Source organism: Neofelis nebulosa, chromosome 3, assembly GCF_028018385.1.
Source record: "Neofelis nebulosa isolate mNeoNeb1 chromosome 3, mNeoNeb1.pri, whole genome shotgun sequence".
Taxonomy (NCBI): domain Eukaryota; kingdom Metazoa; phylum Chordata; class Mammalia; order Carnivora; family Felidae; genus Neofelis; species Neofelis nebulosa.
In genome coordinates, this window is record NC_080784.1 from 102,127,266 (window position 1) to 102,144,882 (window position 17,617).

At 38.5% G+C, this 17,617-nt stretch overlaps 1 long non-coding RNA gene across 1 annotated transcript in view; it reads right to left on the bottom strand.

Annotated features, from left to right (window-relative positions):
• Positions 1-1,163: 1,163 nt before the first annotated feature.
• LOC131507103 (uncharacterized) overlaps positions 1,164-17,617 on the bottom strand; it is a 146,895-nt gene continuing 130,441 nt past the window's right edge. Inside the window, exon 4 of the long non-coding RNA XR_009259330.1 lies at positions 1,164-2,030. This is a non-coding gene — a long non-coding RNA (uncharacterized LOC131507103). The remainder of the gene's footprint in view (positions 2,031-17,617) is intronic.

A 17,617-nucleotide genomic window follows, 5' to 3' on the forward strand; every position in this document is an offset into this window, starting at 1 on the left:
AAAGGAGATACCTTTATTCTGAGGGATCCTATCCTAGGATGATGGGGTACACAGGTAATAAAAAATACACCTTAGAGTTGAAAAAAATAGGACAAGTCAAATCCTACTTGAAAACCATCTGGTTCAATATATCTTTAAAAATAATTTTAATGACTAAGCAGATGGCCCTAGGAAACAACTTTGCCAACATGATTACAGATAATTTTATTAAATTCTCAATAACAGATATCTACCAGGCCTACTTAAGTGAAACATTCTACCATTAATCATCTCAGTTGTAACTGCATTTGTCTTCAGCATTAGAAGAGTTTTTAAAGGCTGGCCAAAGTCACTGTTAAGAGTAAGTAAACCACCAGAATGTCTAAACCAACATGACTTAATCAAATTTAAAAAGACAAAATGAAAGGACAAAGTACTATGTGGAAGGGAAAGACTTAAGTCTATAAACAAAATAGAAATGGGAAAAATGTTTATGGAAACTGTAGCACCAGGTTTGTACAGCCAATGCTGTTGATGAGAATATTCAGGCCAGTAGCCCCACACTGACACCTCTGTCTCACTCTTTACAGTTGGAATTTGAGAGAAAAGAAAGACAATGCTCTCTTCACATTCTCTCTACCCCACAAATAAGGAAGATTTCATTCACAGTCACAAGACTCCATGACATCCCAGCAAAGTCTTGTTTCAAGAAATTAGAATTAATAGGGGCGCCTGGGTGGCGCAGTCGGTTGAGCGTCCGACTTCAGCCAGGTCACGATCTCGTGGTCCATGAGTTCGAGCCCCGCGTCAGGCTCTGGGCTGATGGCTCGGAGCCTGGAGTCTGTTTCCGATTCTGTGTCTCCCTCTCTCTCTGCCCCTCCCCCGTTCATGCTCTGTCTCTCTCTGTCCCAAAAATAAAAAAAAAAAAATAAAAAAAAATAAAAATAAAAAAAGAAATTAGAATTAATAAAGAACTGGGGCGCCTGGGCGGCTCAGTCAGTTGAGCGTCTGACTTCGGCCAGGTAATAATCTCACAGTTTGTGAGTTCAAGCCCCACATCGGGCTCTGTGCTGAGAGCTCGGAGCCTGAAGCCTGCTTCGGATTCTGTGTCTCCTTCTCTCTGTCCCTCCCCCACTCATATTCTGTCTCTCAATAATAAATAAATGTAAAAAAAAAAATTTAAAAATAAAGAACTGAATAGGTTAATGAAAAAATATATAGAATATGCCTTGTAAATATAAAGGACTATAGACATATGGGCTATAACAAGTGACCATTATTATAATCGGTTTATAGGGGAAAGGCTATTTAGAAAGTCATTAATGAGTTAAGATTGTAATTAAGCATATAGTTTATCTTCAATAAATGGTAAGTGTTACTATTAAATCATTATTATTAAAACACAGTTACTAGGGATCATGGACCACATTCACCAAACATTAGATAAAGTTTGTGATATATCTGATGTAATAAAATGGTAGAAATTCAAATAGTGATCAGGGTCCTGATTTCCTAATTCTTATTTCATTATATTACTTGGTCTTTAATCCTAAGAAAGTTGGGTACTAATGTAATTTTGATTAAACATAATAAGTTACGATAAATAAGCACATCTCACCTACAATTTTGCCACTGCCCCTTCAAAATTTCTCATTCTCACAATTTACTGTTTAAAAAATCAACTTATTTGAAATGAAAGAATATGGTTCAGTTGGAACAGTTCAATGCCCATTAAGTGCACCAGATCCATTGATGCAGAAAATCCCAGCCATTCAATGGTCAACTTTTATTTTAATGCTTTTCTTCTAAAAGTTTCTAGGAAACTGCATCCTTTTCAAGAATTCAAGTCACCCTGGTACCAATGAAGTAAAACTAGTATAAATGTACAAAGTCTAAGAACTGATCTCTGTTTTTCAAAAGAGGGTGCTGCATCCCAGATTTGTAAAGAAAACTGGTCTGGACACTGTGAGATGTCTGGAATTCCCAATTTTCCAGCAGGTGTAAACACCGAAATAAATCTTTTCTTGGCTGCCAAACCAGGAGGAATCCACCTGAAAAGAAAGGGGAAGAATGTCTTATCAGAGTGTGTTTTTTTATTACATTGTTTCTTATAAAAGAAGATGATACAGTTAGTTCATGATCAATGAAATATGCATTTTGAGTTGGTCATTAGTGATGTCATCTCAGTCTCCATCAGGCCAATCAGCACAGACTCCTATTGTCTCCTGGACTGTCCATTGCCTCTTGCAGATCAACTATTCTCTGAAATGCCACATACCCCAAAATTACCTTTCTTCATTGTTTCCAGTTCTGTGAAATAATAGGAAAAATGTTTATATCCCTAGTTACTGGCATAGAGCTCCTAAAATTTTTATAATTTCCTAAGTGACAAGAGCACTAAGAGCATTTTGTTGTTGTTGTTAGTCCCTTTGTCTTTGGCCCTGGTTCCTGATCCAGAGCTCCTAAATCTCTTGTAATTTGCTGGGTGATTGGTATGTCTTTTGTGCTAATGAGGTGACTCTTGGTGGGCTCCTGGATATCTTCAAGTCAGGGACTAGTCACCAGAAAGACCAAGCCATTATTATTAGAAACCTAGAAATTTCATCCACTCACCATCCTCCAGGAGAGGGTAAGGGACTAGAGATTAATTTGTAGATTGATCATGCTTATATGATGAAGCCTTTATAAAAATCCCCAAAGTACTGGGTTCAGAGAGCTTCCCGGTTGCTGAACACATGGAGGACTGGGATGGTGGTTTGCCTGTTGAGGATACAAAACCTCCTCATCCTTTCTCTGTGCCTTGCCCTAAGCATCTGTTCCATCTGGATGTTCATCTGTGTCCTTTATCATAACCTTTTATAATAAACCAGTAAGTGTGTTTCCCTGAGTTCTATGAGTCATTCTCACAAATTATCAAACGCAAAGAGAAAAAATCAGGGAACCGTGACTTATAGCTGGTCAATCAGAAGTACAAGTGATAACCTGGGACTTGGGATTAGCACCTGAAAGGGGGGGCGGGTAGTCAGTCTTATGGGACCAGCTCTGAACCTGCGGGATCTGACACCATCTCCGGGTAAATGATGTCAGAATTGAGCTGGATTGTAAGACTCTCAGCTGGTCTAAGAGAATTGCTGGTGCCGGGGGGAAACACACATTTGGTAACTGGAAGTGTCAGAAGTCAAATGTGGTAGTAGCGTGACAGTAAAGGAAACACACAAGATTGTTTTTCCTTTAGAAGTCCCCAAACTCTTACTCTTATCTCAGGCTTCCCTTAGTAACCCAACTCCCAGTTAGGAGTAGACCAGCTAATGAAACTAATTTAAACTAAGATCTAACATGTGAAAGGGACCATTTGTTAATACAAATAGCTCTCTAACCAGTAGGGCCTACAGAATTATGGGAGTCTGAAGGCTATCCCATACTCTGAGACCTTTCCATATACCCTCTAGCCCTTTATACCCTCTATCAACACCAGATCCTTCTCTTGACCAACAACAAATACTTAAAAGGAGGTAAACTAAGATTCAGAATGCAGTCAATCCCACAGATCAGAAATAAGCTTGCTGATATTGCCATTAGACCTGACAGCTAGGCCACTTCAACATCATGCCCTATTTCATGTTACCCAGGTGTGGTCCTCAAACCGGCAATATCACCATCTCCCGGAGCTTGTTAAACGTGTAGATTATCTGGGCTCCCTCCACCTTGGATACACTAAATCTCCAAGGATTTGCAGACACAGTAAAGTTTGGGAAACTGCTATAATCTAGAGAGCTGAACATCACCAGCAAGTTTTTAACAGGTGATCCATGGTTGCACTGTGTAAGCTGATCCCCTACTCTTTTTATTAGCAGGAATCATGGGGATATCTGCAGAGCACCTTTGTTCCTATCTGGTCCATATGAAGTAATGGGAGAAGAATGTCCTGGCAGTAGAAATAGCCAAGGCTGGAAGCAAGCTTTGCTCTGTTACCCTCATCTGTTCTCAGCTGCTTTCAGACTTCAAAAATGAACTTTCTGGTTTCAACATTCACACCATGTTATAGTCATTATGGCAGAATGATATCTGGACTCCACATAGGCACTGTATTGACACCTTGGCTATGTGTTACGTTACAAAACCAAAACCAAAGCTAAGGGACATTCAACATATCTGCTCCAAGTGACAAAAATACCTGGACAAAATTCTTTGATGAGCCTTTCTATTGCAAAGATAAATAGAATATTGTTGCCTATAGCAACTGTCACATAATTTTGTCATGTTCATTTTATATTTTGGGAGAGAAGTGAGGATGAGAGCTCACTCGTAAAATGAATGCATTGGCAATGCATCTGAGCCAGCCACATCACCTAGAATGAAAAAAACTGTCAAGTGGTCCCCAAATAAGGAATAAAACTAAGTCTCATGTTTGACTCATGTGACTGCAAAAATGTATTTCTTTCATTTCTAAGAACTATGCAAGCCATGAAAGCTGGTGACATGCCAACAGTCAGGGCTCTAGCCTCTAGACCCACATTTGGGGACAAGGAAAAATACTTTCTCTGATTTAACACAGCTAAGCCTAGTGGAAGGATTGCATGTGTTCTCCCTAAAACTCTCCAAGCTAGCCTCATATGCATATAGAATAGCATGTACTAGGTATTTCTGCATAATTTTTCAATGAGTAGGAAAGAGCCCATAATGGAGAACGTGTAAGGGAGATCAAAAAATGATTTAAAAAGTATAACAAAACACATTCTATCCCAGAAGAAATGGTAACCTGATCAAAACCACATCCTAGTAAAATATTTTGCCAGCATCTTCTGTGTATCGAGTACCTTTTTTCCCTTTGGGTTTTCTCATTAGAAATGAAAATATTAGATGTGGGATTTTTCCCCCAAGAATTTCCTCATTGGCCTTTTCTCACTAGCTTTGGTGTCCTTGTGAAATGAAGAGAAAACAACAGTGGTGAAGAAATAAGTATGTATATCAACCACAAGAGCATACACTAAGCCATGCCTATGTCCCTAAGACTTGCAATAACATCAGGAAAGGCGCATTTAAAAAAAAAAATCAGGCACCAGAGTCCATGAAAACTTAGTCTGTATAATGTTTCGTTCTCACGAAAATTTCTCTTTCTAACTTCCCTAACTCTAGCTCTACTGTAATTACTTCTTCCACAGCTCTTAAACTACTATACAGACCTTGATGTGATTGTATGTGTAAGGACATTCACTGGACAAGGATCGTGTCTTAAATTCTTCCTACTGCCACAGTTCAGTGTTTGGTACAATGCACACAGAAGCAATCAATGAGTACTTGTTTTTTAAAAATAAATGAAACTCATAATTTTTGAAGCAAAAAAGGAAAGTTAAGCGGCTCTTTGGTGGAAGCAGAGGGTTAAGTATGGTGAAGCAATAAAAATACTGCTGCCCAATGAACAGCATGCTCAGTCCATACAATTTGAATATATGCATGTCCGTGAGACATACTGAGAGGAAATCCTTGGCCTAAGCTTTCACAGCCCTGACCCCTACTGACAGCCATTGCGAGGGGGTGGCCTCAGCCCTTACTCCTGTTGGTTTTCACTTACTCAGAAGAGATGCTAAAAGTCAGGCCTGGATTGCTAATCCTTTCCTTGGGCCCCCCAGAACCACAGAACAAGCCTCCTCTCACATCCATTATATTCATTTGTCAACAACCCTGAAAATTTTGGATAAAGACAGTGGGAGTAAGGAAAAGATGAGATAGAAAGAGAGACAGAGACATAGAGACAGAGAGATAGAGAGAGAGTAGGGACTGCACCCCATCTGCCAACACACATACAACATAGCCCAGATCTACCAATTTGGTTTAAAAGATCTACCTGAAGCTACACTGTCCTCATTAATGCCATCAAGAAATGTCAGCCTTAGGTACCCTTTATCTTCATGACTCTTTCCTTCACTATGTCTTGTTACTATTTTGTTTTACATGCCAATAGTGCATGATCTACTTAGCTGTCTCATGAAAATGCTATGTAACAATACCACAGAAGACATTAAACTTAATAGAAAGTCCTCTAATATTTTGGCCCTTCATTTTCAATATTAAGCTTTCTTATTCAATCACAAAAGAAGCAGTGGGTAAGGTAACAATGTTTAATTTAATGACTTCTTTGAATTTTGAAAATGATTTAAAATTATCTCCTGCTTATACTGGGAGAAAAATTTAAATAAAGTTCTAAAGTAACTTCATTTGGCAGTGAATTTTCAAAATAAGTGATGATCATAGAGCCATGACCAACTTTAGATAGATATGTGTGTTGTTCCCAGAAGGTTGACTACCTCTGGCATTGCTAAGTCAGGAGGGGACAGCCCATGAGTCTCCCTTTGGCAATGAGCACCCATATGTAGTCAGAAGTACATATATGGAAAACATAAAAACATCCTCTGTTTTGCCAAAAGCCTGTCTCAGTGTCTCCTCTGTGTGGGCTCCACCATGTCTTCCAGAGCCTAGAAGCCCCACATCCATGTCTTCTAGAGCCCCACATCTTTTGATGTCTCAGGAATGAAAACTTCTTGCTCTTGATGCTTATTGTCTAGACTTCATCATTTTGCATGCTAACCCATGACATCCAGGACTACCTTACTGTATGAAATCAAAATCCTTCCCTTAGTCTGTCTGAAACTAAAGCAAACCAGGCCCCTCCTGCCAATTTATATTCTTTGTCCTGTTCACTTTAATTATTCCTGATCTTCTGCTGCCCCAGAGTGACAATTTGGCATGAATTTGCATCCTTTACAAGTCCATATATATGCACTCCATTATTAATGAAAATATGGCCTCACTGCTAAAATTTCTCCAAAGAGGAATTTGTGGTGAAAAGCCTTAGAAGGCAGGAAAGAAACGGGCATGGCCTTTCACTGCATTAGGAACATCCACGTGACCACAGAGAGGTTGAAATTAGCCATGCAACAGGCTTAGGGGTAGTGAATTCTCCACTTTATGTTCAGCTCCATCTTTGTGACCGCCAACGACCAGTGTGATTCCTTGAGAGACTAACCCCCGTCAGCAGTTGAGCTTGGCACAGAGCCCATTTTCTGCTCCACTTGCAAATACCTTCTTAAACCACCTTATATGAACAGTTCAGTTCTCAGGCTACTCTAGCACAGCTGTGGCCAGCTGCACTCAGCCTCCAGCCCAGTCATGGATTATGTACCAGATGATTCTTGTCCACTGAAAATACTAGAAACAACAAGGAATACATCATACTGCTGAGAAACTGGATCCACCAAGAGAGACCAAAGGAAAGCTATGACATCTGAGGAACAGGCAAACACTTCTGCAAGTATTTGCTGAAACAGGTATATTATGAGGAAATTAATCCCTGGATTCCCAGACACACATTTATTTTCTGGTTGCTTTGTTTTTAGTTTTGTTTCTTTCTGGTGGGAGGAAGTTTAGGAGAAAGAGAAACTCTCTCATACTTTACCCAATACGTTTTCTTTTCTTCTCTGTCAGACTGTAAAAACAACTTTGGATACTCTACTGGAATGTTGTCACAGTGCTGAATTTGGAAGCCGATATAACTATGGCCGGAAAGGACAAAGAACAGAGGCTCCACGTGGTGTAATGAGTAACACCTTTTAAAACCCAGAAAACTGACCAACATTTGAGAACTTGGTCCAACCAAATATTTCTATATATAAGAGTAGGCAATTAAAATTTGAATTGCTGCTATTAGGTAGATAATTTAAACTCCACACAGTAGCTGGATGTTTTCAAGGTAAAGGCAACTTAAAAGCATTATTATTTGAGCATTATTAACCTCTTCAAAATGCTTCTTGGCAGAGGTTCCCAATGGCCTTCACTGAGTTTCTGTTGTTCTTTCCCTCCTGCTGCTCTGTGTCTTCCCACACTCAGTGAGTGGAACATTTGGATCATTTTTAAAGTGGGTGAGGGAAGAGACTGAGAAAAAGAAATAATTGAACAACAGTGTTACTCTCTAGTAGGAATAAATATTTGACTTGAAAAGTGCCCGACAATAAATCTCAGCTACACGGACAGACACACAACTGCAACACTGCTATTGTGTTCACATATAAGACCTTTGAAAAATACTCTCAGTATTCAAGCATGAAAAGTTAAATGTGCCTTGATTTGATTCACTCTTTCCCAGTGTGCCCAAGTCTGATAAAGTTTTCCTTTTCAAAGAGCTAAGTGAACTCCTACCTCTTGTCTCTCCACTTGCTAATTATTTAAAGAGATGGTTTAATGCCATGGTTGAAAATGTAAGAAGCTTTTATTACTGAGGGTCAATATTCAGTCCATGGCAAAACAGTTTACTTCATGATACTTCTTAAAATTCTTTTCCCACTGACAAATTTGGCCCTTTCACAGAGGCAGGATCAGTGAGCTTCTGGAGGGAAAAAGCCTCAGGTTTGCCAAGAGACTCCCCTACTAGGCTGATGACACCTATTAAAACTCCAGAAAGGAAAATCCTCCGGAGGTCAGGCAGCAGGATTTGCAGTCCCAGGTCCCAACTGTTTCTCAATTTAAAGTGAGTCAGGCAATGGCGCAAGAACATTCCAGGTGCCTGAAGGAGCCTGAATTGTTTTGCAACTTTAAAGGCATCCTTATGAAGCGAACAGGTCATGCAGAGATGATGCTACTGTTTCTGTGAAATTTTAGTGGGACCCAGAGCAAACTGCAAACCCATTTGGCATTCATCTTTTTTTAATACCAGCTTCTGCCCACCATATATCTCAGGGCATTAAAAGGTGTTTTTGCATCTCAGAAACAAGTTGGAAAGAACAGATTTCACTGAAGGCATGCTCATTCTGGACTTAAAATCATTGGCATGTGGGACTTGGGGCAGAGAACAGAGTGAGAGTCATCTGTGGCAGAAACTCCTATAGTTGTCCCTCACTATCTTTTTTACTTATATTTTATTTTATTTTATTTTGCTTCCTATGGTCGTAGAATTCCTAAGCTAGTTAGGTATTTGACCACCTGAAATAAAGACTTTTTTCCCCAGTCTCTTTTCATGTAGGTATAGCCATTTTCTAAATTCTGACCCGAGGGGTATAAATAGAAGTGATATGTATGAGCAAATTATGGTAAATAATCTTAAAGGGAGAGGGTAGATATATCTTCTTCCTTCTCCTTCTTCCTGCTACTTGAAAAGGAACATGATGGCTGGAGCTGAAGCAGCCTTCTTGGATTATAGGGTGACCTTAAAAAAAGATGTCATATGTGGTGAAACACCAAGCTAGGAGGCACTAGATCCCTGAGGGCTTTGTGGAGAACAACCTTGATAATGGCAGTGAAATTTTTTCTCCAGACATACAACAGAGACATAAACTATCTCATTTTGAATTTTAGTGTTACTTTAAACCAACTTTTTTCCTAATATATCATCTGACACATTTTTACAATGCCCTAGCTCAAAATGCTTCCAGATGGAGTTTGTGTTTATTTTTGTTTGTTTTTTAATGCATCCATAGCTTTAAAAAGGAAAGAGGAAAGGAAAGGAAAGGAGAGAGGAGAGGAGAGGAGGGGGAGGGGAGGGGAGAGGAGAAAAGAGGGAAGGGAAGAGAGGGAAGGGAAGGAAAGAGAAGGGAAGAGAGGGAAAGGGGAGGGAAGGGAAGGAAAGGGAGGGGAGGGGAGAGGAAGGGGAGAGGGAGGGGAGAGAAGGGGAGAGAAGAGAAGAGAAGAGAAGAGAAGAGAAGAGAAAAAAAGAAAAGAAAAAGGCTGCCATTGTAAGAGTTTCCTGCATATTTATTTCCAAGCAGAAGAAAAATAGAGAGTATTTTCCTCTCCCTTATTTGACCATCTACTCTCATACCATATCCTATTTCACTTTTCTCACCCAGTCTGGAGATGTTAAGCCATCTACAGGATGAATTCTTCAGCAGACAGTTATAACATGTACAAAAATGAAGTGTTTATAGAGCTTTAGAGATCTTTGAAAACACTTTTATGAAAACAGCCATTTTAGTAATACAAGGTCTTTGATCAATCTTCTGGGATCAAATTCTCAGTCTCTGAATTTAGTAGGAACTTACTGAATTACAAAAAAACATCTAAATAGTAATCTGTATTCTCCAAATGTGTTCATTCATGTAAGAAGCTACTGCTGTGGAAAGTTATTTATGGTCAAATAAAGCTCTTTATTTATGCTCATCCTACTGCACACACGCACGTGCACACACACACACACACACACACACACAAGAACATGAGATTTATGAAGTCAGGAATAATTTACTCAATAACTATTTCCAAATCAGGACAAAAATATTTATTTTAATCAGTGCAAAGCTTCCTGGGTTATTTTTATTCATTTACATATCTCTTCCAACTTCCTTCTAAATCTGGGTTGATGGCAGGAAGGAAAAGGGGAAAGATTCTTTGGACAAGCATTGGGATAATTAGAGAGGTCCACTTAGTAAAGTATGAGATCTACATTCTCCATTCAAAGGAACTCCACCAAATATGAAATAGTCTCTTACCTACTAGAATCACACACCTGGTTTTATTATCCCACCAAACTTCTGCATTGATCTTGTCACAGACTTGCTTTAAACCTTCCATATTTGACAACTGGTTTACCATGGCACCATTGTTTAATGGTAAAACAGCTGAAAAGAGACTTTGAGTTTTGAAGTCAGGGAGATGTGGGCTCAGAGTTCTTTTATCACTTAGCTGAAAAGTGAATTCCCCCTCTAATTCCCCCTCTCTTCTTTTCCCGTTCAACAGGGATGCAAAAGTAACTCATTAAATTATTGCAAGGATTAAATAAAACACTAGGACACTGTGTAGCACACACACCAACATAGCAATGATGATGGTAGTTGTGGTTATGAGTCCTTGTGGTAGCTATCACAGGGCTTCTCTGCGATATGCCTGGCTGATGCCACTAGGTGGATGAATGAATAGGCACATATCAGGTCTTCCTCCTTCATCTGAAACGGAAAGACTTGGACCAGGTAATTTTCTAGGAACTGTCTAACTCTAATATGTGATTAGTGTGCTACTATGACTCTATGTTAAAATAATTGAGAAAATATTAAACACATATTTCTTTTTTCTTAATCTGAATTTAAGGGAATAGCATATTTGTATTGGATATTTCTCACTGTGACTCACTTGTTGGATAACTTTTGTCAAGTCTAAATATATTAAACTTCATACTCTACATTTATCAAATAATTGGGAATCCTATGATTCACATAGCCAACAGGGGTATTGAGAAAACAATTTAACAAATGCAGATGGAATTCATGCAAAAAACATTGAGCTTATTGTCAAAATTATATTATTCCCTGAAATAGTTTTATAAATTTAACCTGTAATATAATTCTCTTGTGAAAATTATTTTTGACCTAAGATTGTTCACTGTCTATCTCACACAATTGAATCCAGGGGGCTGTATGAAGTAAGTGTGAGATAATAGAAAATATATATGTTCATCTTTGTCCCCCATTCATGGCACAGAGCTACTAAAACCTTTGTAATTTCCTAAATGACAAGGAGCATATTTTGTTCTAATATTTGGTCTTTAACCCTTGTTCCTGATCCTGAAACTCAAGTAATTTCCTGGGAGATAGAAATATCTGTTGCTCTAATGAGGCATCTCTGGGCGGGCTCCTGGTTACAGGAAAGACCAAGCCATGATAAGAAGTTTAGAACTTTCAGCCCACCGCACATTCTCTTGAGAAGGGAGAAGAACTGAAAATGGAGTTAATTACGTGATGAAGGCTCTATAAAACCCAGAAGTACCAGGTTCAGAGAGCTTCCAGGTTGGCAGACACATCCACACCAAGAAAGTGTCACATCCCCACTCCACAGGGACAGAAGCTCCCTGCACTTGGGTCCCTTCCAGACTCCACCCTATGTATCTCTTCGTCTGACTATTCATTTATACCTGTTGTCATATCCTTTAATAGACTGGTAAATGTAAGTCTTTCCCTGAGTTCTGTAAGCTACTCTGGCAAATTAATCAAGCCCACAGAGGGGATCACTGGAACCTTTGATTTATAGCTGGTTGGTCAGAAGCACAGGTGATAACCTAGGCTTGTAACTAACATCTGAAAGTGAGGGGGTAGGGGCAGCCTTGTGGGACTGAGCCCCTGACCTATGAAATCTCATACTATCTCCACATAGATAGTGTTAGAATTGTGTCAAATTGTAGGACACCCAGGTGGTGTTACAGAAAACTGCTCATTGGTGTGGGGGAAAAAATTTTCCCATTCGGTGACCAGAAGGATCAGAAGTGAAGTTTTCTGTATGAGTAATAAAGGAAACACATAGGGAAGAGAATCACAGTGGGGAAGAACTGGGTTGGGTTGTTTTTTGATTTCAATAAATATATAACCTGAGATTCTAAAAGCATTATGTTCTTTTTTTTTTTTTTTTTTTAATTTTTTTTTTCAACGTTTTTTATTTTGTTTTGGGACAGAGAGAGACAGAGCATGAACGGAGGAGGGGCAGAGAGAGAGGGAGACACAGAATCGGAAACAGGCTCCAGGCTCCGAGCCATCAGCCCAGAACCTGACGCGGGGCTCGAACTCACAGACCGCGAGATCGTGACCTGGCTGAAGTCGGACGCTTAACCGACTGCGCCACCCAGGTGCCCCTAAAAGCATTATGTTCTTGAGCAAAGCATAGAATACGCTAAAGACTTTTACATTAAAGACATGAGATTGTGTCTTCAGAGCTACTAAAACCCTTGTAATTTCCTAAATGACAAGGAGCATATTTTGTTCTAATAGAACAAAAGCATAGACAGTGAACAGGAAACATTTTGGTTAAACTGTGACATATAGAAACTTAAGTGACTTTTCTATCACCTGTGTCAGAAAACAAATTACACGGTATATGGTTCCAATTTGCCACCACTAAAACCACCTAAAATAGCATGGCTTGCTTCTTAACTATAAAAGTCATGAGTCAAACCCAAATCCCTGGGGTGCCTGTTGTCCCTGAAATACATGAAGGCTGAATGTTCAGAGTAAGGGGAAAAAAAATTAGTTCTGAAACTTTTGGACAAATAAGGAAAATCATTCTGAACAGAGACTAAATTGGATTGGAACATATGTTTGGTTTATGCAGCCAAAGTACATAATCAAGTATAACAAAACAAAACGCTTGATACCAAACTTGCCAGGGAAACTTGTTTTGTCATTCTGAAATCTGCTCCACTTTAAGCAAATCTTCCCAAACCGAAACAAGTATCTAATCAAACACTATGTTATTCACTGCACTGATTGTAAAGAATCAGTCCACTATTAAGAGAAAATCTTGATGAATTAAACTTAGTTTTGTATCTTACTAAAGTACATATCTACAATATCCTATAAGATGTATTTGTCAAATTAGTAGAAATCAATCAGTGAGTCAATCTTTTTACATCTCAACAGTGAGGCAGCCGTATTGAAAGACATAAAAACACAAGGCTTCTGTCCTCATGACTGCTGCCTAATTAATTGAGCAGTTATTAATATTTGCAAAACCCAAGTCAAAAAACTTAGGAAGAATGCAATAATTGAATATCATTGACTGTCAATTTCAGGTCTCAAGTTCAATTGATTCAAATAACATAATTCTAAAATTAATTTATATGCTTACAAATACTCCCAGATTAATTGTCACCACTCAAAATTTCTCTCTACATGTAGAACAATTTTTTTTTGTTCCTAGAACCACTTCTTCCAGGAACTGGCTTCCATTTACAATTTAAAGCTGAATCTTTATCTTCAGCTCACTTTTTTAGCCCCATCTTGGTCCAACTCTTGTGCTTCCCACTTTCCCAAACTTCTAGCCCATTTTGAGTCCTTCCTCCTCTCTCCACCAAAGGTCAGACACTTGTATCAAGGCCACATTTCTAACATTAGCAGTAGACACCAACATTACAAAGTTTCTATGCAAATAGATTCCATAAAATCTATGCAAATTTATATAAACTTCTTTTTTTTCTAATTTTTTGAATGTTTATTTATTTTTGAGAGAGACACACACACAGAGTGCTAGTGGGGGAAGGACCGAGAGAGACAGAGACACAGAATCCTAAGCAGGCTCCAGGCTCTGAGCTGCCAGCACAGGGCCTGATGTGGGACGGAACACACAAGTTCCGAAGTTGGATGCTCAACCAACTGAGCCATCCAGGTGCCCCTACATATATTTCTTTTAAATATAAATGTATAAACCTTTCAAAATGCTAGACTTTTAAGAAAGTTACATATTTTACACTGAGAGAAGAAAAACAACAAGGTGTATGGTTTCCTCGTCTTAGCTGGAAAACACACTAAAGGAACTTTTAGGTACTTCTTTCAAAAAATACCTTTTCAGAATTTGTCTACAGGAAAGCACATGAAATAGAAGATCTTCACTCTTTTGGTCCAACCTGCCTCTCCAGACTTCCTTTTTCAGCAATCCTACACCCTTTTCCCACTCTCCCAACCCCAATCCCAAAATCTGCCTGAGGACTAACTATATATGTTCTAAAGCCAAGCTTAGGTATCACCTTTTCCCTATAAGAGTCAACTGATTCTCCCAAGTGGAGTAAGCCCCATTTTATGCCCTCACTGATATATGTTCATACTTTTATCATGGTACGTATCATAGCAGAATATATATAGTTTGGCAGTCCAGAACTCTTCAGAATTGCTCTTCCAATCTCTACCCATGTAGCTGTTTCAAGAGGAGCCAAATTCTTACATGACCCTCTCCCAACAGCCACACTTGACCAATCTAGAATTGGACTCCTGGTCTAGTCCAAGATGATTGGAGAACATCTCAAGAAATTTTTAAATGGAAGCTTTGAAAGTTAATGAATCCCTCTCCTTTGCAGAAATCATAGACTTGGTAGCTAAGAGTTTCAATAGTGAGTTCACCACTACAGAGAATAAACCTGATCTGTGATGAGGGATGATGAAGGTGTTACTCTAGAGAAACCACAGAGGTGAAGGAGACAAACTCACTCTTAGGATAAATTATTGCTGCTAGTTGTCCTCAAGGCTTGGCTGCATCCCTATCTTTTCATGCTTTGCTGTTAACTTCACTGGATTCTGAATAAATTTCCCATTTTTCTTAAACTAGTTTAAGTTGGGTCTCTGTCACATTCAACCCAAACAGTTTAGCTATACATTTGCCTTTCTTTTTTTTTTTTTTTTTCATATGCCTGTTTCCCTTCAACAGATTGCAAACTTCTGGAAGGCATGCAACATGTGTTATTCATCCCAGTGCTAAGCATGACTCATGGTACAGAGTAGCCACCAAATGAATAAGTGAAAGAATGAATGAGTTATATGAGTATACCCTGAATTAATGAATCTAGTAGCTAATTACTCTATTCAAAAGCAACCTATATTTTTACTCTGGGCATAACTTTTGAATTGTCTCTGTTTTAGGTTCTAAGGTAATTAATTTAAGCACATAATCTAAAAAGGAAGATGGAATAGAAAATATACAAAGATAAACACATAAACATAATTAGCCATGGAAATAACTACTTATATTGTTTACTACTGGTTAAATAACAATTTATATTAGGTACAAGAAAAAAAATCAACATCCTTTCTAAGCTTACCACAATTTTAAACTTAGGAACCATCATCATATGAGGTATATATTAAGTAAAAATTTATCTCTCTTTTTTCCTGTTCTGAATTTAATATCTATGTCAATACATTTTCACAGAGCTATTTATAGTCACAATAATTATAATACCAATGAAAACTTTAAAATATAATTCAAATGCCTTTGTAAAGACATTTCAAGAAATCATTCCTTTCAAAAGTAACAGAATGTTTCCTACACAAAGAAAAATTTTTAAGAGAATAAAACGGAGTTTGAATGAAGATAGTATGGTTGGCTTATATTCTTTACACACACACACACACACACACACACACACACACATAATTGGTGGTAGGAGTGGCCTGGGTCTCACAATGCTGCAAGATGACTAATAATATATAAACCACACAAACCACCCACAATGAGCTGTTCACCCATTCAGTTTAGTGTGAGAGAAAAATAAGAAGGGTTTTAGGCCTCCAAACTTCACACGGACATATAGTGCTCTGAGATTTTCACTTTGCTTCTGCTTTTGTCGTACATTCCTGAATTCTAGACTCAGCCAACGCCAGATGGATTTTTCAAGTTTACTGAGGTCTAAACTCGAAGCCCACAGGAAATACTGTGAGCAGCTCTGGGGTTTGAGATGCCGAAAGAGCTCTCAGGGGCTTACAAACAACCACTTTGTGTCAAATCAGCTTGATTTAGTTGGCAGGAGACTCACCACGCAGCTGTAGGGAGGTACACGGACAGTCCCTTAGCTACTGTAGCCATTGGCCAACTATTCTCTCTCTCAGAAAGGATTAATCAAATTCACCAATGTTTACTCTTCAAGGCCTTATTTCAAAACTATTAATGTTAACTTTCTGAGACCTCGAAGAAGAGATTTTATAGCAACTTCTGCAACCTGCTTGAACAATCACAGTGTCAGGAAATTTTGATTTCTAGATTAAATCCCTCATGTTTCAACCAAAGTCCTTTTTCACTTTCTCTTTCTGGGGGAGATAAAGTACAAATAGTCAACCTCTTCTGAGTAACAGCACTCCTCATGCTTGAGATAGTTCTCCCACTTAATATCTTCAAAGGCTTACTTTCTGATCAAATAACCATCTGGTGATTCTCCTCAAAACCATTTTCAAATTCTTATTCATAAATTGTGAAGTCCTAATCGGGATGTAATAGTCAATGTAATGTAATAGTGCTTCATTATGAAGCACTTCATAATATTCTTAACCAAGGTTATGTGAGTCACAATTTAGCTGTGAAAACTCTGAAGAGTCTTTTGTCCTCAATATATATATATATATATATATATATATATATATATATATATCTCCTGACACTACGCATTCACAATTCCTATTAGAGCACAAAGATGTGTCCAGAAAAAAGCCATACATGCTCACCATTTCCTCTCCCTCCCTTACATCTCAACCCAGGATAATCTGGCCTTGCTCACAAAATTAAAATTGTTCTTCCCAAGATCTTATGAAGATTTTTTGGTTCATATCTTAGACTTCTTGGCAGTATTTGACTACATGCTTCCTTCTGCCATGGTAACATCACTTTTTGTTCTACTTCTTAATGAGCACCTAAGTTTCCTTCAGGGTGCCTCTTGTCTTTCTTTTAAATTTCAATTATCCTCACGGTTCTGGTCCAGGCACCCCATCTTCTTTTCACCATACCTGCTCTCTCTGAGCCAGCTCTCTTTATTCCCACAATTTCAGCAATGCTTACATACCAGTGGGTGTTAGGTCAATGTATTCAGCTTAGCTCTCCTTCATAAGTTTCAGTTCCTTCTACACAATGATTGCTAGAAACTCACCCACAAATACTTCAAACTCACCGTGTTCAAACCTCCACTTCTCATAAGCCTGTAAGTCATCCTCTACTATCTATGAAGTGAATGACACAGATTCTCAAGCTAGAAATCTAATTGTCAATCTTGCCTCTTTTGAATTCATTCATTATTCACTCAACAACCCTTTCTCCTTTTTCATCTCTTCTATTTCAGTACTGAACAACACATTTGGGATACAATAGTGAGCAAATCAAATAACTCTACCCTTGTAGAGTTACAGATTATTGGCAGAAC